The 21189-nt window shown below is 38.9% G+C and overlaps 1 long non-coding RNA gene and 1 pseudogene across 1 annotated transcript in view; one reads left to right on the top strand and one right to left on the bottom strand.

The window, feature by feature from the left end:
- Positions 1-21189, top strand: part of LOC134738458 (uncharacterized) — an 81802-nt gene that overhangs the window by 12979 nt on the left and 47634 nt on the right. The gene's annotated exons all lie outside the window — the stretch shown is intronic.
- On the bottom strand, positions 16176-20042 carry LOC129043814 (mediator of RNA polymerase II transcription subunit 28-like; annotated as a pseudogene).

The raw sequence follows: 21189 nt of genomic DNA, 5'->3' as shown, positions 1-21189 counted from the left end.
TGCCCTCTAGGAACTTATAATTTATTTGTGTGGGAACAGCTAACAAATAGGAAACCATATCAATAATCTTATAAGAACTTCTCTGATACCTTACAAAAAGTGATTTATTTCTCTTATGTCTTTGAATTAACAGGGGAATGTGTAGAAATCTTAAAATATTATGTCTGTGTTGAATCCTGCTACTGCTTATTATATTTACAGACTGATTTTCCTGTGCAAGAACCAGGATGCAACCAATGTCCAAATGGACATTTCTTTCTTTTCCATGTGTTACATTTTTTCTTACTTAGGCAAGCTCTTGGATGTGGAGTAGGTACCGGATTGTGCTGGTGGTAGGATTAAAAGAACACTCCACTTACACTTTACTAGTGTATGAGAAGATCTCACTCACGCCTGCCTACAGAGGCCCTGAACTCTCGCCTTTTCACACACCCACATTGGCAAACACCTCAGCCAAGAGACAAACTCACAGATGGCAAATATAGGGTGTTTGCTTTCTAGAAATTATAGGAAACTGATTAAATTTCAAATAAGAAAGAAAGATCAAATGTAGCAAATGATCTCATTTAAAATAATCAGTGCACTATATTAGCAATATCTTTTCTGGCTGGGCACGGTTGCTCACACCTGTAATCCCAGCACTTTGGGAGGCTGAGGTGGGCAGATCACCTGAGGTCAGGAGTTGGAGACCAGCCTGACCAACATGGAGAAACACCGTCTCTACTAAAAGAAAAAAACAAAATTAGCCGGGCGTGGTGGCGCATGCCTGTAAGCCCAGCTACTCAGGAGGCTGAGGCAGGAGAATCGCTTGAACCTGGGAGATGGAGTTTGTGGTGAGCCGAGATCACTCCATTGTACTCTAGCCTGGGCAACAAGAGCGAAACTCTGTCTCGAAAAAAAAAAAAGAAAAGAAAAAGAAAAGAAATCTCTTTTCCAAACAATATCTTGGAATAAACTAAAAGTAACTTGCCTCAGACTTAAAGGTCCTCGATGAAAGGGGCTATAGTTTTGCTACTTAAATTACTCTTTCAGGTAAATCTTCAAATATTATTGGCATTGGAGAACTTCGCGTGACAACCTCATGCCCATGGCCTAGGGTTCTCGCCCCGTACCACAGGTTTGAACACCATCAGACTTGCGCATTCACAACAGTAACGCCAGTTCTTGTGGATGGTAGTGTGTATATCTCTCCAAGTCTGTCGAGAGCAGCAGGAATGAGGAAAGTAAAAGGATGCCAGAGGCCTAACACTCGTGGCCATTACCATTCCCAGAGTGCCTTTTGCAGGAGTAGGGAATGGTAATTCTGATATCCTGGACACATTTTTAACTGAGTAATAACACTTTGCCTACTTAAATGCCCCCTGTAGTTTCAATTAACTGGGCATGCTTCTGAAGATTCTTTTGCTGTTAGGCGAGGCATGGTTACAGCCAATGCGCATTGCTTCAGCAGTGAATAAAAGTGCTTTCTCATCTAGAACCCACCTTTCAAACCTGTGCAAGGGTAAGGATATAATTTAAACATTTAGGCTCTAATTTGCAAGACATTTTCAGAATAGTAAGGTCAATAACACTTGTATAACATTTCCACCGTGGGAAGAGGGCATAAAATCTAAGAATACAGTGGCTATTATTTTGATTATCAATTCAATAAGTAGAATCATGGCATTATTGCTATTGAATGCCTAGTTAATAACCACATAAGAGTACTTCAGAGCTCAATAGGAATATAAAGGATATTTATAATGCAGCAATGGATTATTCAGATTTTACAATAGTTATTTCTCAGCAAATAATGTTGCTTATAAAAATCATAGTCCCCTATCTCAACATTTCTTCCACTATTCTATGGGAAACTGGTGTCTTTGGAAATCTTAACAGATGTCTATCAACAACAGTTTATGTTAGCTAACAAGTTTAGAATATACTGGGTCAAAGTTAAACACTTTTTATCTTGCTTTTTTTTTTGTTTGGTTTTGCTGTTTTTGCAAAGCCTTAATAATATGCTAACATTTATTTTGAACTTCAAGATAAGTTAGCTAGCATGTAGGACTGTATTTCCACAATTAATGTGACTATAGGACCCTGGAACATATATGCTATGGTCTGAATGTTTGTGTCTCCCCCAAAATTCATATGTTAGAATCCTAATTCCCAACATGATGGTATTAGGAAATGGGGCCTTTGGTAGGTGATTCAAGTGTGAGGGCAGAGCACTCACGAATGGAATTAGTGAGGGCTAATTCCCTCACTAAAGTCCCAAGGGAGTTGTTCACCCCTTCCATCATGTGAGGACAAAGGGAGAAGGCACTATCTATGAAGAAGCAGGCCCTTGCCAGACGCCAGATCTGCTGGCAGTTTGGTCTTTGACTTCCCAGCCTCTAAAACTGAGAGAAATACATTTCTGCTGTTTATAAGCCACCTATTTACAGTATGTTGTTAAAGCAGTATGAATGGACTAAGACAATATATTAACATATTTTTTCTATTTAAAATACATATTTATTTCTGGTTACTTCTTACCCCTTCTACTGCTGCTACCCCAACTGGAATCAACATCACCTTTCACTGGGTTACTACGATAGCCTTCCTAATTCAATTCATCTTCCTGCTTCTAGCCCTGTCCCTTGACAGTCTATTTTCAAGAGGCAGTCAACAACATCCCTTAAAAATCTGCAAAGAACCCTATGATAGTTTCCCATTTCTTTCAGAACAAAAGCCAAAGTCCTCACCATGTCCTGAGAAGCCACAGGTTATCTCACCTCTCCCTCTTCTCGAGTTTTTCTAAACTCATCTCCTTTTGCCTGCTCGGTTTCAACTTCATACGTCTGTTGAAAGTTTCTCAATACACCAGGAATGCTTCCATTAAAGCATATTTACACTGGGTGTTCCGTCTGCTTGGCAGAGCCTTCTCTAGATAGCCACAGGGTACATTCCCTCACTTCCTTCCAGTCATTTGCTCAAGTGACGCCTTCTCAGTGGGACCCGCTCTCACCAACCCACCTGTTTCAGATGCTAACCTCTACCCGAACCCATCTGGCAACCCTGATTCCCTTTATCCCACTTTTCCCTGGATCCACTGCATTTATCATCTATGACCATGCTACAAAATTAAGTAATTTATTATGTTTATTTCTGACTCCAACTAGAAAGTAAAGTGCAGGGAGGTACAGATTTTATTTTACTCTGATGTTGCTCTAATTTCTAGAACAGTGTCTAGCATGTATTGAGTTCTCAATAAATATTTATTGAATAAAGAAAAAGAAAAGAATATTCTCCATATATGTTTTTAAAATAAAAATGTGTCATAAAAATGAAATGTTTCTTTTTTCCCTGTTATAATATTTCTGGTGTTTGTTATAGTTACTTCTGTCTTTGAATCTAGGAAATATAAATCGAGGGATACTTGGATTTTTCCAAACTTGCTGCCATCAGAGTTAATTTAATATCTGGTAAAAAGAAGAAGCCTAATGTCATCTGTGACTTCTCTTTTTCTAATTTTATCACTCCTTTCTCTGTACCTGAAATTAATTTTTTGCCAAGTTGCCTAGCCCTGCCAACTGTATTTCAATAATAATGTCCTAATTAATTTCCTTCCCTCCTTCCCTGCTAGGAAGGGCACACATAGAGAGACAACTGCCAGTAATCCCACAGGGGAGGCCGGAACTCTATCATAGGTGACCTTCAAGGCAATTAAACTTTTCGTAGTAAACAATAGTGAGCCACTACATTTTTTTAAGCAAGATCAGAATTTTTAGAAAGGTAACTCTGACAGTGATGTATCAAATGACCTGAAGGTCAGCAGAACTCTCATTTCTAATTCTGCACGAACTCTTGATTTCCCGCTATGTGATGATCTTTCCATCAGTTTCTCATCTACTTTCTCTTTGGCCACCCACTCACATCTGAAACCTGCTCCTTCTCCAAGAGCCTGGGTATACGACAAAGACCCAGGTCACAAGACATCCCTGGTTCCATCACCTTTGACATCTTTCTGGTCTTTTTACACACTCTGACCAGAAGAGAACAAAGGGAGAAAGGAGAGAAAAAGAAGGGCTCGACATTTATTTCTTATAATCTCTAAATAATCTCATATAATGTGAGTTAGTCCCACCTTACAAGTAAGGGGATTGAGGTTAAAACACTAAAATATTTTACCCAACATCATATAAGTAGTGGGATTCAAGCTTATAGCTGCCCAGAATAATAAAAACAATAAGACTGACTGACTTTTTTTTTTTTTTTGAGACTGATTCTCACTCTTTCGCCCAGGCTGGAGTGCAGCGGTATGATCTTGGCCCTCTGCAACCTCTGCTTCCCAGGTTCAAGTGATTCTCCTGCCTCCCCAGTAGCTGAGATTACAGGCATGCACCACCATGCCAGGCTAATTTTTGTATTTTTAGTAGAGACAGGGTTTTACCATGTTGGCCAGGCTGGTCTCGAACTCCTGACCTCAACTGATCCACCCACCTCGGCCTCCCAAAGTGCTGGGATGACAGGCGTAAGCCACCAAGCCTGGCCTGACTGACTTCTAATGAGCATCTAAGTTCCAGATGCTGAAACGTATCTTTTACATAAATTATTTAAATTCCAATAGGCTTATGGGGAGCTTCAGTTGTTATCCCCATTATATAGAACAGGAGACCAAGAGTAGGAAGATTAAGTAATTTTCCAAAGTTCACATGGCTAGTAAAAGACGATTCTAAGACTAGAGCCCAGTTTTATCTAACTGGGGTGAGAGGTCCTAACCCCCACACTATCAATAAACTCCAGTGCTTCCCCGTGAGTCATCTTGCCTCCTGCGGTATGGAAAACAAGAACCATGGGGCACACACTGGCCTGGCCCTGACCATCACTACATGATGGTCTGTCAGCCTTGGGTGTCAGTGAGCCCGTGCTGTCTCTGCTGTCGGCAGGCCTGGAGCAGCTGTTTATCCTGCCACTGGGTGCGGGGGGAAGGGAATAGCTCTGGATGGATCAGTGCTCCTACAAATATATTTTTTTTCTGTACTGTTTCCTGCTTTAACAATTTATATCCCATCCACCACTACCACCATCACCACCTGCCCCTAGAATTGTGGGGAAGAAAGAAAACTCTAAAGCTTAAGATGCAAGAATTCTAGCTGAATTTCAATTGTGACTATCAAAGCAGAAAAGTCCTCTGTAAATATTAAAATTTTACCATTATCTTTCTGCCCAGCACTATGGGTTACACGTGGACTTGGCAGCATTTTATTTGGGAACGCAAAGGCCGGCTTACTCCTTTTTTCTTTTTGAATACTCATTTAGCATTGGCTCAATACTTGAGGTTCTTGGGTAAAGGTTTCTCAATTAGATAGTTAATTTGGATCTAAAGAGTTATTAGTCAAAATACCCTGTGATATGAAGACTGGTGTGAATAAAGACAGAAACATTTCATTCCCACAGATATAGCATAATAATAATTATAAATTAGGAACATCACAGACATGCTCACATCATGCTCAGATGTGCCAAGAAATGGCGCTTATTTCTTTTTAATTGATTGGGTCTTCTTCATAATTCCACATCCACTGAGCAGTCTAGAAAAGTTATTTCTGTTACATTGTTGATTCAATCTTATTAGGCAATTCAACCCATCTCTTTATGTAACTCAGTTTGTGCTTCAATGAGTAAGAGAAATACTTGTCAGATTTCCGGCTTCTCCACCTGGATTTACATGGATTATGTGAAATGAGTGAGGTGCACATAATCTTAGGGGTGGTGGAGTCCTGGAGTTGAAGAGGTGTCCTCTAAGTTCTCCCGGTCTGGTATTCTCCCAGAGGTGGTCATCTCAGGAGGGACTTGTCCATCCCCAAGGCATTCTGAAGCCTCCATTGCAAGAAACTGCCTTTAGTGATATTCATTCATGTTTTGTTCACTCAATTCTCACAGTGTTTCAGGGCCCCAATAGCCATCTCCCCTTGTTGATCAAGCCCCCATCTCCGCTTTTGCTGAAAATAATGATTCCCAACTGGATTTTTATCTACTGTGAATGGCTTCATTTTCTTTAGACCACCTGCTTTGGCAAAGTTGCCAGGCAAGACCTTCACCTACTTTCAGCCAGATGCCCCTGGTTCATTTCACAGGTCACTCAGAAAAGCTACCATACCATGCAAAAGCTGAGGGAGACTCTGAGGAGTTAAACTCAGATCTTTCTATACAAAACCACAGTAAGCCACTGAATTTAATTTTATGTAAAACCCCCAGTAGTTAAGCAGAAGGAACCTGTAAAGCGATAGCTTTCCATCCTCTTGAAGGGGCAGAAGGCCCTTTCCCCTCACCATTCCTCTCAAATTCTCTAGAACATCTCTATACTCTTCTCTCACTCAACCCCCACCACCAGGAATTGGTGAAAACTAGAGAAGCTGGAGCAATGTTCTCCTATTTCTCTGTCTTCTACCAAGAATCCAGTGGGAACTGAGGAGCCAGGCATTTCCCAACTTCTTCCTCACTTTCATTTAAGACTCTCTAGTATTGTTGTTATTTCATTTAAGACTCTCGAGTATTATTTGTCTGGTGGCTTCTCAATAGTTTAAGAAGAAATAAAGGAATTTAGAAAATCTTTTTCTTTCTTACAATCCAAATTTCATGACTATTGTCTTGGCAAAGAAGTCAAAGGAGCCAGCTTTTGAGATTCAAAACTGATCAATGGCTTCTTTGTTCTAATCTTGGGAATGCCCAGCTTCTCCTTCCCAGGGGCTATGTGCTTGGGAGGTAGAAGTTTGCAACAAGGGAACTTGATTTAAGGGATAAGTGTCAGTGCTTTGATTTACTGTCTCAAACGATTTCAAATAATTCTCGTTATAACTCCCACCAAAATAACAATATTAGCTTCTTACTATGTCAGATACTGTGCATCAATGTTATTTTATGTTTTACTTAATTCTTACAACAACCCTGTTATGAAAGTCTTATTACACACATTTTCAGAGTAGAAAATCAAGTCTCAGAATGATTCACACAGCTGGGAAGGAGTTCTTTCTCTTATCCACTACAGTCTAAAATAGTGTTTCTCAGTTTGACTACAGCCCACACAAGAAATATAATTTATGTCCCAATCCAAATACACACATAACTGAAGAAAGAGTTTCACATAACAATACTTAACTTGCACTCAATTTCTTATGTTCTGTGCAATTCTCTTCCTTTTTTTACTCTTTTTAATGCTAATCACAATCAACTAAATTGATTTCATGACCTACTAAAGGGTCATAATTGACAGTTGAAAAATGCTGCTCCAGCATCTGCAGCATCAATATTACAGAGTTCTAGTAGAAATTACATCAAACTATTTAGCCATTTGGAAATCAGGCTAAGGTAATTTTTCATATACAAGTTATAATTGTGAGCGCTTCAGTATGAAAGACTTGAAGCAAGTAGAATAGTGAGTTAAATGTCAATTAAATACTGTTAAGTAGCTTTAAAATTACTTAGCAAGAGGAAATCCAGAAGCTGAACAAATATAGATTTGTGGTTGACTTGCCATTTTTAAGTAGTTTCACAAAGTCCTCTTTGGGTTATCCTCTCAGAACTTGTATCTGGGTATTTTCACTCTTAATTTTGATCTGCAGGACATAATTGTATTCCAAGGTTTTTATTTTTCCCCAAGGATTCAGATTAAAATGTAGCATTGTTTTCATCCAAATTGTATTCCAAATCTCTAAATAGTTTCAAAGAAGAAAAACTTTCATGAGTCCCAAATTCTTCAATGATTAAGAATTTGAGTCAGTGGACATTCTGCACTTGGAGTGAGCAAGATAAACTCCAGGCTGATGATGTCAATTAATTTGGGAATGAGTGAATGACATTTCAGAAAACAGAAGGTTGAGAAGGTGTTCAAGAATTTCCAGGTCTTGAAGGCTACAAAAAGCCAACAGATTTCTGCCTTTCAGTCCAAAACTCATTACAAGGTTGTATGTTGGAGTGCTTTGCTTTAGGCAACTTTCAAGTAAATCAAGAAATGAGCCCTCTCCCATGTTTGCTGCACTTTCTAGTTCTCACTAAATTTTACTTTTGACCTCTGAGACATTTGCAATGGCACCAGGATGTGGTTACAAATTGGATTAGTATTACCAAGCAGATCCTTTTGACGTGCTGGAAGACCTAATCCATCAGTTACCTACTGAAGCCAAATGGATGATGTTAGTAGCTCCTTGGGGTAGGTTTTGAGATACACAACTGGAGGACAAAACAGAAACTTTTGAAAATATGGAAAAGAAACTATTCAAAACAAAGGAAAGGAAGAATGCTCGAATAAATACTGGGAGACCTAGATTCTGGCCCTGCAACCACAAAATAGTTTTGGAAAGCTTACAAAGTTACTTGATCTTTTTCGGTTTCAGATTTCTCACCTGCAAATGTCTTCTGTAGCTTATCACCTGCAAATGGTCTCCTAGTAACTAGTGACATGCCAAATAGTTGGGATCAATTCTCTCCCTCAAATTGTACACAAGATTGAAATCACCATATTCTTCAATACTCTCATTAGATAAATACAATTCAGAGAATACTATAAATAAGCAATCCTGGAATCTGGCACCATTGAGAAGAACCTAGCCACCAGTGGTTTTAGAAGAGAGTTAAGGGAGAAAGCATAACATGTAAACAAGATCTTGGGATGAGAAATTCACACAACCTATAGAGGGCACTAAGGTACTTTTTAGAGAAAGAATCAGACTAATGGGCATGAGAGGTACCTGTTACCCCAAGTGAGAAGCAAATGGAAAGAAAGGATAAGTGAGAGAGGTATCTTCCTTCAACTTTCCTCACATGGTTGTGTTAATCCCTGCCTTCCATCCCAAGTAGACAGTAATCACAGTAATCAGTGATTACAAAAGGTAAACTACTAACTGATAGAAAAGGGAAAAAATTACAAAAAGCAAAGCTTCTTTGTAAGGATTTGATAAATGAGCCCTTGATACCTAATAACTTCAGGATTTGCCATTGGTCAGAATTAGGAAATCCAAGAAGAAAATGTTTGAAGCTCCTGCCATATTGATTATTGCCAGAGCACAGGTAAATTAGGGAGAAAATCCAAGGAGTATCATAGGGTAAGGTCAAAGGATAGCACAGATGGAAGATGCAAGTCAATGCCTTATATTGCGAGATTGTTTCTCAGGAAGGAATGAATATGATTCAAAATGATGCCCAGAAATGCCCTTACTTTTGTATAATTCTTAACAATTTGCAAAACCTTTGGTAAAGCTAGAATCTCATTTGATCCTCATGACAGCCATTTTATAGCCAAAAGTATAGAGAGGTGATGTGGCTTTCCCAAAGTAACACAGTAAATTTCAAAGCTAGGTCTTTAATAGAAATTAATTGCCAGTGATTTTTAACAGAACATCGGGCTGTTCTACCAACCCAGAGTGCTTTCGGGGACTTATTCACAGTGGAAAAATTCTGTTACAAGCCCAAGAGATGTCAGTTTATGATGTAAAGTGAAAATCAAATGGCAGATATTCACAAAGCAAAATAAAGACAATTTCTCATCACAGGCTTTGTAGCTCTAAGAAGCTAACAGGAGTTTTCACAACACAAATGGCTAATGTTAGCAGCACGCCGAGTTGGCAGTCGTGTCGTCTGCCTGATCAACAATATGCCATGCTGTTCGAGATTTATCCTGTTACAATTCCTCTGGGTAAAGGTATTTCCAAAATGTCCCTATCAGAAAGTAAATAGAATTTGTAATAAAAGCCAATAGAAGAGGTGGGAGCATATATGCTTTCCGTTCTACCCTCTTTACAGAAAAAAAAAAAAAAAAAAAAATTCATTACTGCTTATATTCAGATGATTAGTGTCCCAAGCCAAAGCTCCAGGAAGGGAATCTAAAGTCAAAACAGGAAGAACAAGTTTGGGTGTGAACTCTACAGGGAAGCCTCAGGCTGAGACATAATGATGTCATGGGCTTCAGGAGGGACTTTGAAGTCAGACCCAAGGTTGAAACCCAGCTCTGCCTCTTAGAAGATGTACTGAGACTCATTGAGCTTCATTTTCTATGCAATGAGGATGAAATTCTGATCTTGCAAGTTGATGTAAGGATCAGAAATAATACATGTAAGTGTGTGTCACATAATAAATCCTCAATAGGTGGAAACTAGAATTTTTGGGTCCCAGATGCTCGATGGGAAATGGAGCACACAGTAATGTTGAAAGCCCTAAAGACAGGTTTTCCCTGTTTTCAAGTCTGCTAAAGACTAGCCCTGACACCAGGTCTTGCGGAAGGTCTGTATATCCAACAGGCCAAGGACTCTTTCAGAAGACAGCTTTTGTCGAGTGTCATCTTGAGTCCCCAAGTGTAAGGATTTATCATACTTTGATTTGTACAAGTCCTCCAAGATCAAAGATGGATTCTGAATGTTAGTTGTCAAATGAACAAACGAGTGTGGAAATATAAAAGCAAAGCAATTCATGTTGCCTTAGGAATAGCTCATTTGCAAAATCTAATATGCTATTACATTGACATATTTCCTCATTTCATCTATTAAATCTTCCCTTTTAGTAAAACTAGTTTGTTACAACCAAATGCTGTGATTATGTGCACTTATGTATACATTATATGGGTATAGTCTGCCTATAGTGTCTAAAGAATGCTGGGTCTGAGTTAAAAAAATAGGAAATTAAGATCTAGGTGTGAATGAACGGCCTCTGCATTTCAAATATCTTTGACCACCTTCTTAAAAATACTTCTGAAACATATAGCTTTTTAAAATTTTAGTTCTTCTAGCACATCAATCAGTCAATCAAACTGTAAGTTGTTCTTTTAAAAATGTCCATTTGGAAAACTTGTGAAAAATAGATCCCATGAATTGAAATACTCCCTGGATTAACTGAAATGTATGTATTAGTGGGAACTGCTTGTGAGATATTATATTGGAGGTAAGGAATCACTTTCCTGTTCCCTGAGTTTTTGTTCTCATCTTCCATCTAGGACTTGGCCTATTTTATTTGAATCTGCCTTTATTTGGCCTGGGAAAAAAATGTTTATGTAAAAATTGACCCCTCTCTGGCTCTCGCAGCAGCTTGTTTGTGGTATAGATAAGTGTGCTGGTTAAAATTCTCTGTTCACTGTTGACTAAGACCTTGAAGAGTTCTTCAGGCTCCACTAGGCCCGAGAAGAGTCTATTGAGAGTCTCAGCCTTTTTCTTCCTGCCAAGTTGCTTTTTTATTAGGTAGATAAACTCCTGAATTGTTGAGAAGCAGCTGTTCGAAGAAGGATTTGGCTGATTCTCATGAGGTTTCTGGGTGCATGAGAGATATATTTGCATCTGGGATCCATTGGTCCCTAGTACAGTTAGACCTGGATGACCTCTCTTTCTTGCTCTATAAGGGTTTCTGGAATGTGGTGGAAATGCAGCACTGCTTTTCAGGGAAAGCTGCAGCCACTCAATCAATTTCCTTTTCCTTTCTGTCTCCCATCTAAGTGTGGATCTCTCTCCATAAATGTTAGTCTTTAAAATTAGGATTTCAGGTAATTTGATGTTTACTAGATGAATGCTAACCAAGTAGAGTATATGAAACTTTACTTAGAAAAAAAAAACGGAAAGGAAAGAAAAAGAACCCCCCAAAAAACCATGAGTTCTGACTAAGACTAAGCCTGGTCAGATACATGAAAGGGTTTAAACTGTTAATTTTCACATATTGCTCAAGTAAGCAAAACTAAAAGCATTTAATTTCTCTAATAATCTCAGACATGGTTTTCTTATAATGTACTACACAATCTGTATTGATTACTCTGTTGGTGAGATACACATTTAATAAACATGTGTTCCAAAGTGAAGCATAAAATCAAAGTTTAAATTACTATTCTTGAAAGCCACTTTTTCTCCCAGAGTGTCAAAACAAAATGATTGGGAGACAACAGAGACTTACATTTCAATTGTTTCTTGAGAAACTAATTGATAATAGGTATTAAGATGAAGAGAGCATTTACAGACAGCAGAGGAATAAATTCCATACTTTTTCAAAACATGTTAGTGTAGAGATGACTTCCACCCAATCATCTGGGAACAGAAAAGAGCTTAGCTGGAAGTTGTAAAGGAAGAACAAATTTTTAGTGTTTCTGAAAAACACATAAAAATTTTCAGTATTATTTAAAAAGTATTGAATTGATAAAAAATTTAAATATCAAATCTTGATCCACTATATATGCCATTTATATATGCATATAATAAAGATTAGATTATAAGCTTTTAGCATTATTTTTGCAAAGGGCATTATTTACATATAAGAGCAAATTTCTTTGCCAAATTTAAGCACCTGGTTTTTGAACTTTTAGTATCTCCCAAAGCAGTATTTGCAGCTATGCAAAAATTTTTCACATCTTTAATGCTCTTCAGAAGAGGTCTATAGAAGGCAAATTGTAAAAGTGTAAAGTGGTAAATAGAAGGGGTGATTCAAAGGAAAAGCAAATTGACATTTGTAGTAGTAGAGGGTACTGTTGTTTTTGATTTGTTATATGCCTTAGTCTGGCATGCTATTTCACCCTTCATGACACACATCAATACCTTCTTTATGTCTGGCTATTACCACTCATTTAAAAATCTATTTTACATGATTCTTTCAGCCAAAAAAAGACCATAATGACACAGAATACAGCATGTGCTTCATAAATTCTGTAAGAATCAATACTTTGGCTGGGAATTTGTCAGTCTCTCAAAGTTATGCATCATTAAACTTTACTGTTATTACAGTGGACTCTTCCTCAAAGTTCAGTACCTTGCTCATATTGGAGAAACACATTTAAAGCCAGGAAAGCCAGAGAGAGGCAAAAGCTACTAGCAGTGGGATATATACCTGCAGATGATGCTTCATTTGCAAAATGCAAATAGAACCAACACTGTTTTGCTTATGTATGGGCAGGTAGTTTATAAGCTTCAGGTTCCATTTATCTAAAGGCCCTGTAGATGATATCCACACAAGTTTGGAGAATATGAGAAATATTCTTCTACTGACCAGATTCCTCCTGCCTTCTAATAATAAACTCTGACAATTCCAGCAGACAGGTTAAAATGACAGCTGGATTCTTCACCCATTTTACACTATTTTCTGGATTAACTTGTAATGAGAACATGAGAGGTATTTGTTTGTCATAATGACTGGTTCCAGGAGACACTTTCTTTTCAGCCACACCTGTAGGGATTCCAGCTGTAATCATGGCACCTGTGAATGGCCTCATCAGCATCAAAACCAAATATTGGCAGAGTGCCACTTGTGAGTTGTCTCCTGGTTTCACCCCAGTCTCATCAGTCAAGATCTCACTATTCTTCTAACCATATGAAATACATGAGGTTCCCAGAACTGACTGAGCTCTTGCTGCTGGGTTCAAGGCCTTGGCTTCTGTAGTTCCTTTCACCTGTCCTGCTATTTCCCCTCTTAGCTATTACTTTCTCTTTTTTTTTTTTTTTTGGCAAAAAAAACTTTTGAATGTAATAAAGAAATGGCAATAACTGGTACATACATCAATTCAAAATATTTTCACTAAGCACCAAATAGAATAGTTCCCAATCTTTTCACTGAGAACCCCTTTGTAAGAATGCCTAAAACTTAATCAGTTTATTTAGGCTTTTAGTCAAGAAATATAAAGCTGCCAATCAGAGTTTCTAATGACCATGAGATGACCAGGTTAACAGCCTTGAGGTCATACTATATGAGCTTCTAAAAGCTTTGTTTAACCTATACATTCTAACTAAGGGGATTTGTTGGTGTCAGGCTGGTAATCACAGGTCCATGTTCCAGATACCATATATACACACAACAAAAGGAGACTGTATGATCCCTGTATATTTAAGGGGAATAATGTCTGATTCTCACAGGTGGACAATTAGTGAGAGACAGGTGCAAAGCACTAGCCCACAAGGGAGAACCAAGCAAGGTCAGTAGAAGAGATAAAAGTCCTGTGCCCTTGGGATGCAGCAAAATGGGTGCTGGGAGGCTCCAGGGAACAGACACATGAGTGGATGTCAGTGCATGTGGGAAGGGGCCTTCAAGGTTGAAGAAAACAAAATGGGCCAAGTCACAGAGTCACGCAGTACTGCCAGTCAGAAGCTAGTGAAGCATTTGTCCTGGGTAAAGGGATGTGATCTAATAAGAGACTGTATAAAACTCAGAAAACCTCACCCAGTGAGAGCCAAATAACGCTGGTCTCTATTTCTTTTCTTTTTTTCTTTTTTTTTTTTTGTTTTTTTGAGATGGAGTTTTATTCTTATTGCCCAAGCTGGAGTACAAATGGGATGATCCTGGCTCACTGCAACCTCTGCCTCCTGGGTTCAAGCGATTCTCCTGCCTCAGCCTCCCAAGTAGCTGGGATTACAGGCACCCACCACCATGTCTGGCTAATTTTTATATTTTTAGTAGAGATGGGGTTTCACCATATTGGCCAGTCTGGTCTCGAACTCCTGGTCTCAAGTGATTCACCCGCTTCGGCCTCCCAAAGTGCTGGGATTACAGGCATGAGCCACTGTGCCCAGCCCTGATAGTCTCTACTTCTTAACAGCAATTTGACAGAGAATTTGAGGCGCCCTGAAAAACTAACAAGAAAGCAAAATATCCCCCCAAATGCGGAGGTGTCACATGCTCTTTGTGGAGGTTAAGTAGTAAATGATCACTCTGCAGCCCCTCCTCACCCTCACTGCGACACCCCAGTCCTTGGAATCAAATCCACTGGCAATAACCTTCCTTAATAGAAAATGTTTTCCCTCCCAAAACGTAAAACAAAAATAATACAAGCAAGCAAAACTCAAAACAGAAAGGGATGATCAGAGCAAGCTTTAGCCCCTCGTAGCTCACCTATGCCCCCATTGTCGCGCTACTGAAAACAGTGTCTGCCCCCATTAAACTGATTCATTACTGCAGAATGAACGGCAGAATTTAGCGTATCACTGCTCCTACTACATCCCTGGAAAAAAAAAAAAAGTAAACACCACACAAAATATAAACTTACCCCCAGAAGAAGTCAGCATCAACCTAAGGATCCTACTGTAATACTACTACACTTACCCAAGACATTTTAATCCTCTTCTGACTTATTTACCAAAAAATACTCATTCTGAGAGCTCTGGAAGCATTACAAATATTGTATTAGATTTTTCTTCCTGAGGTAGTTTGAAGTCTTGAAACAGAGCAGATTTACATATTTTTCTACACACCACTGAGGGGTAATTATCATAAAAGGCCTACAACCAAAATCCTCATCCCCCGATTCTCAGGCTATCACAATTTTTTTTTTTTTTTTTTTTTTTTTTTTGAGACAGAGTCTCACTCTGTCACCCAGGCTGGAGTGCAGTGGTGTGATCTTGGCTCACTGCAACCTCCGCCTCCTGGGTTCAAGCGATTCTCCTGCCTCAGCCTCCCGAGTAGCTGGGATTACAGGCATCTGCCACCACACCCAACTAATTTTTTGTATTTTTAATAGAGATGGGGTTTCACCATGTTGGTCAGGCTGGTCTCAAACTCCTGATCTTGTGATCCACCCACCTCGGCTTCCCAAAGTGCTGGGATTACAGGCGTGAGCCACAGAGCCCAGCCTATAATTTTTCCTTCACATCAAACAATGGAAAACACACATAAAAAGATGAAAAGTCATACAAAAATTAAAAAACAAGCAAAACCACCATTAAAAAAACCTGTGTTGTCACACTAACAGTCTAAACTTTGCTAAACACCAAAAAAAAAAAAAAATTTTTTTTACTTAGCTTATCCAAGCTACAGACATTTTATAAAGTACTCAAGAAATTAATAGCTTGTAAAAATAGTGGAACATTTTTCAATGACATCATGAAACTAAAATCAACTCATTCTCTGGCAAAGAGTTCTTCCAAAATGTCAAGTCTACAAGAAGGGATGTAGGCCGGGCGCGGTGGTTCACACCAGTAATCCCAGCAGTTTGGGAGGCCGAGGCAGGTGGATCACGAGGTCAGGAGTTCGACACCAGCCTGACCGACATGGTGAAACCCCATCTCTACTAAAAATACACAAAAAATTAGCCGGGCGTGGTGTCGTGTGCCTGTAATCCCAGCTACTCCAGAGGCTGAGGCAGAGAATTGCTTGAACCGGGGAGGCAGACTCCGTCTCAAAAAAAAAAAAAAAAAAAAAAGAAGAGATATGTGGCAAACCTCACACAGCAGCCCACTCTCAGGCTGACCACCTTTGCCTGTTGCTCAGGTTGGCTTCAGAGGTGCAGGGATGTTGGCAGACGCCTCCTTAAGGTAGACCAAGGAGTCCCGAGGGATACCCATGCTGGCCGGCTTTTCGAGCTGCACGTTGATGTCCTCCAGCACCTGGTGCCAGCGGCTCAGCTTTGTCAAGTGCTTCTGGACTTCTTTCCACTGTAACTCATTCCTTAGTTTTGAGACATCCTCTTTGATAACCTGCTCTGGTTTGTGGACAAATAACTGCAATATTTTTTGTAAGAAAAAGCATTCTGGTGACAGAGCAAGACAGAAAGAGAGAGAGAGAAAGAGAGAGAGAGAGAGAGAGAGAGAGAAAGAATGAAAGAAAGAAAGAAAGAAAGAAAGAGAAGAAAGAGCGTTCTTTCTTTCAATATCCAGAAACTTCTGGATACACTGAGCAATACCAGTTTGAATGTCTTCCTAATCAGTGCAGTTGACATAGTCCTGACTCACCGGAGAAGTTAAGCATGCATCGCAGGATAACTCCACTTACTCCGCCGAAGTACTGTTAGAAGGTCTCAGAGCACATGGAGCTGTCTGAAGAAGCGAAGTTTGGCCCCGGAGGGCCAGTAGGGGCCCCGGTAGCTGCCCAAAGAACATACCCCCTAGCGGAGCCGCTGTGGCTGGATTGGCGTGGAAGGAGCCCACTTTTAGCTCTTAACTTTCTTTATAATCTGTGAATATTTGTCACGTTCTCTGGGAAGTCCTCCCTGATCACCTTACATTGAGGATGGCGCACCTCTGTTCTGGCGAGCACCCTATTTTGCCCTACATAATATTTATACGGTAATGAAATCGCCTGTTGATTGTCTGGCTTCTCTATAACAGTGAGAGTTTCAGCAGGGACTGCATCTATTTCCCATTGTACCCCATCACACAATTCAGTGCCTGGCACACAGTAGATACTCAAAAAAATCATCAATGAATAAATGAACGATGTCTTCCATGCGCAAAGTAGAAGGTAAATACTAGAAATCTCAAAGAGGCATAAAATTTAGCTCCTATTCCGGAAGGGTTTACAATAAGGTGGGAAAAACAGTATGGACATAGGTTTTTTATAAAGAAGAAGAAAAGGAACTAAGTACAAATATAAGAACATTAATAACAAAAATCATTTTCATTAGATGCAAGAAAGTAATAGTTTATTTGTGATAATACCAAAAAAATTATTTCTCACATGAATCAGTAAGAAATAAACAGTCATTTGAATGTCGGAATCATATCAAATTATAACACCTTTCGTAGTATGTTCTCCCTTATATCTGTGGCTGAAATGTCTCACCCACTGGTTTGTTGACGATGCCTTCAAGGCCATATTGCTACATGGGAGAATTTGAGTGCAGAGATTCCTTCATATTCATTCTTCACGCAACCTTTCAGCTTCAGATATTTCCAAATTTTGCCTCAGCTATTGAAATTTGTTATGGAAATAACAATAAAAAAAAAAACCTTGATTCCCACTTCTTAAATAAGTGTTTATACAATAAAGTGTTTATAATAGTACCTGGTACCTGGCTAACTTTCAATACATGTTTGTTATTCTCATTTCATACCCCTTGATATCTTTAAATTCCCCTTGCTAAGGCACTGAATCTAAGCCTAAAAGCAAGTACAGATGGAAAAGAAGAGCGATATAATGAACCTTGCACCAGGTTCTTGGACTGTGTCATGCATGCATTTAAAATTACAGTTCAGAGTGCAGCCATTTGAACTGGCTCACAGACAATAAAGAATTGTGCCTGGTCTGGGTCAAGTATAAACAAGCTGGAATCTGGCATAGGTAGGATGTTTACTAGTTTGGTGTTCCGGTTGTGTGCTTTCTCTTATTCCTGTAATCTTCACCTCCGATTTTTTCTGTCATTCTGTAAGGAGACTTAGATTTGGTCATCTTCCCACCATATGCTAAGTCTAGCATGGTGGGCTTTGGAGTCAGAAATTCCTGAGTTTGGACCTGACCTCACCGTTAGCCTCTCTGAACTTCCTTTTCTTTATTTGTAAAGATGGAATTAATAACCAGTCCTGCTTTTTTAAAATATCTTAAGGATAAATACTAATTAATATAAAATTAATGGTATAGGTATACTCTAATCTTGGTGAGAGAAACAAGCTCCTCTAAGTAAGCAACTGATTAGTGTCAGTTGTGATGGATATAAATACGATGAAGAATTGGTATCATGTACAGTTCAATAGGGCTCTAACGCATCACAGCACATGGTCTGTGCCCAATAGGCTATGCTCCATGTTTTTTTTTTTTTTTAATGTTCCTACCACACAGTTTTGCAGTTGTTCAGAATTCAATATGTATTTTTGAATCAAATAGAATTTATAAGAATAAAATATAAGCCTTAAATAATGGCAGGAATATTCTCCTGTAACTTTAGTGTCTTATTATTCAAATAATAATTTTCAACATTGCTGAGTTATCTAAGTTTATGTAGAAAGGTTTTGGAAGAGTCTATCAATAAAACTCAAAAAAGTATTGTAGAAAAGTAATTTTCTGACCCAATGCAGGTGTTATGTTTTTCATCTCTAGGAAGTAATGTTTGATTATATTTTATTTGGTTCATCCGGGGGCATTATGCCAGGAGCATCTTCAGGTCGTGTAGTACCTCACACGGCCACCACATTTAAGGGGCATTATGTACATCATAAACATCTTTAATAGTTTAATATTAAACATCTTTAATAAACATCTTTAATACTTACTCTACCTTTGGACTTAAAAATTGTGTATTTATTATGACAGTTTTTCAGCAATAGCAGCTAAATGTCTTCTTCTTAAAAGATCAGAATATTATGATAATTTACTGACAGAAGAAAGTAAAAGGCCTCAAAGAAGAGATACCTTTTTTTAATCCAGACAAAGATACCATAGAGGCTTGCAGCTGCCCTGTCTTCACAATGCCTAACAGTGATGACAGACAGTAGGATGTTAATAAATGCTTGATGAGTTAACAGTGAATAAACAAAACATTTCAAAGAGTGTGGGTATTGTGAAGGATTATGACAATAAAACACAGTATTACAAAGAGCCAAGAACACAGACACTGGAGTCCAAAATACCTGAGTTCAAGTGTTGGTTCTGTGGCTCACTGTCTGTGTGTCTTGAATGAGTTACTTATCCTTTCTCTGCTTCATTCTCCTCATTTGTAAAATAGGAAAATTATAACATCCATTTCACAGGGTGGCTGTGAGGACTAAGTGAGTTAATATACATCGAATCCTTAGTGCTGTATCCTGTTCAATAGCGGCCTAAAGCATCGTATTCCACAGTCAGCGTCCAATAGGCAACAGCCTCTATTTTTAAAATAGAGACTAAACACACAATTTTGCACATATGTGTTGGGAATTCAACACATCTTTTTCTGTTGAATAGAACTGATGAGAATAAGAAAATTGTGGAAATACACTCTTAAAACTTTAGAATCTTATTATTGTTCAAATCAAGATGTGTTAGATAAATGCCTCATCAGTGAGGATGATCGTGGTGGAAGAAGAAAGAGGAGGAAGTGGAGGAGGAGGGGGAGTGGGCAACAGAAGAGGCAAAGACAAAACACTGGTCATTCGGGAATCAGTAAAAGTTAATCCTCACAATGGTCAGCAAGTCCCTAAATGGTCTATCTGCACCACCGCCAGGTCCTCCAGACACATTCTTCTCTGACCTGTCCCCCTTCACTCCCCCTTTGCTGCCTCCGTTCCAGTCATTTTTGCCTTCTTGCTGTTCCTTGAATGCACCAGACACAATCCTGCCTTAGAGATTTCAGTGAAGCTATCCCTTCTGCCTCAAATATTTTTCCTTCAGATGGTTGTTGGGATGACTTCCTCACCTCCTTTGAGTTTTTGCTCAAAGGTCATGTTCTCAGCTTAAGACCTACCATTACCTCCTCTCTAACACCGTTACCCTTCCTCCACAGCACACACTCTCAACATCCTTACGCTGCCCTACTCTTTCTTTTCTACTTGGCTCATTTCACCTTCTAACACATATATTCATTATGCTTATTATTTATTGTCTCTCTCCCTTTATCTGAGCTGCCCTCCCCAAGTAGAATTTAAGCTCAAGACAGTGGGATTTTTAGTGATTTTGTTCACCGATATAATAACTCCCAGACCTGAAACAGTGCATGACCTATAATAGGTGCTAAATACGTATTACTGTAAGATTTCTCTTTTATATATATTATTTTCTCTCTTGCTATAATTTTTTTTCTTTCAATTTTTTGTTTTGTTTTGTTTTGTTCTTTTTTTTTTTTAAGACGGAGTCTTGCTCAGCCACCCAGGCTGGAGTGCAGTGGTGCGATCTTGGCCCACTGCAACCACAATCTCCCGGGTTCAAGCGATTCTCCCATCTCAGCCTCCCGAATACCTGAGATTACAGGCACCCGCCATCATGCCCAGCTAATTTTTGTATTTTAGTAGAGACAGGGTTTCACCATGTTGGCCAGGCTGGTCTTGAACTCCTGATCTCAGGTGATCCACCCGCCTCGGCCTCCCAAAGTGCTAGGATTATAGGTGTGAGCCACCATGCCCGGCCTTTTCTTTCAGTTTTAATCATTTTGCACTGATATCACTTTGATTATAGGATTTTCATGAAACAATTAATGCTCTATGTCCTGGCCCAGATCTAAAATGAGCAAAGAACAAACATACAGAGCTTAGAAGAGCAAGATTCTGCTTTGTTTCGTTGTTATTCTCCGCCAAAACTTCATGCCTTTTTGGGTAACTGACAAAAAACAAGTTAGCCTCATTTATATAAAAACACTCCTGTCTCAAATCTTTCTTTAAAAAGCTAAAATACTTTAAAACTATAATTTTTAAGGTAAAAGACAAGGGCATAAATGGCTTCTCAAGTAACCCAATCAACATTTACAATCATCAATACATAGTTCTGGTTGCAAGGAAATGGACAATTTTATTAATAATAAATAGAAGATAGGGATTATATGAGTAGGGAGGGGAAACTAAATTGTGCAAAAAGAGGCCCTCAAGGAAGAAAGTGGAT

The sequence above is a fragment of the Pongo pygmaeus genome, chromosome 1 (genome assembly GCF_028885625.2).
Source record: "Pongo pygmaeus isolate AG05252 chromosome 1, NHGRI_mPonPyg2-v2.0_pri, whole genome shotgun sequence".
Lineage (NCBI taxonomy): Eukaryota > Metazoa > Chordata > Mammalia > Primates > Hominidae > Pongo > Pongo pygmaeus.
This window is presented reverse-complemented; position numbering and strand designations above follow the sequence as displayed.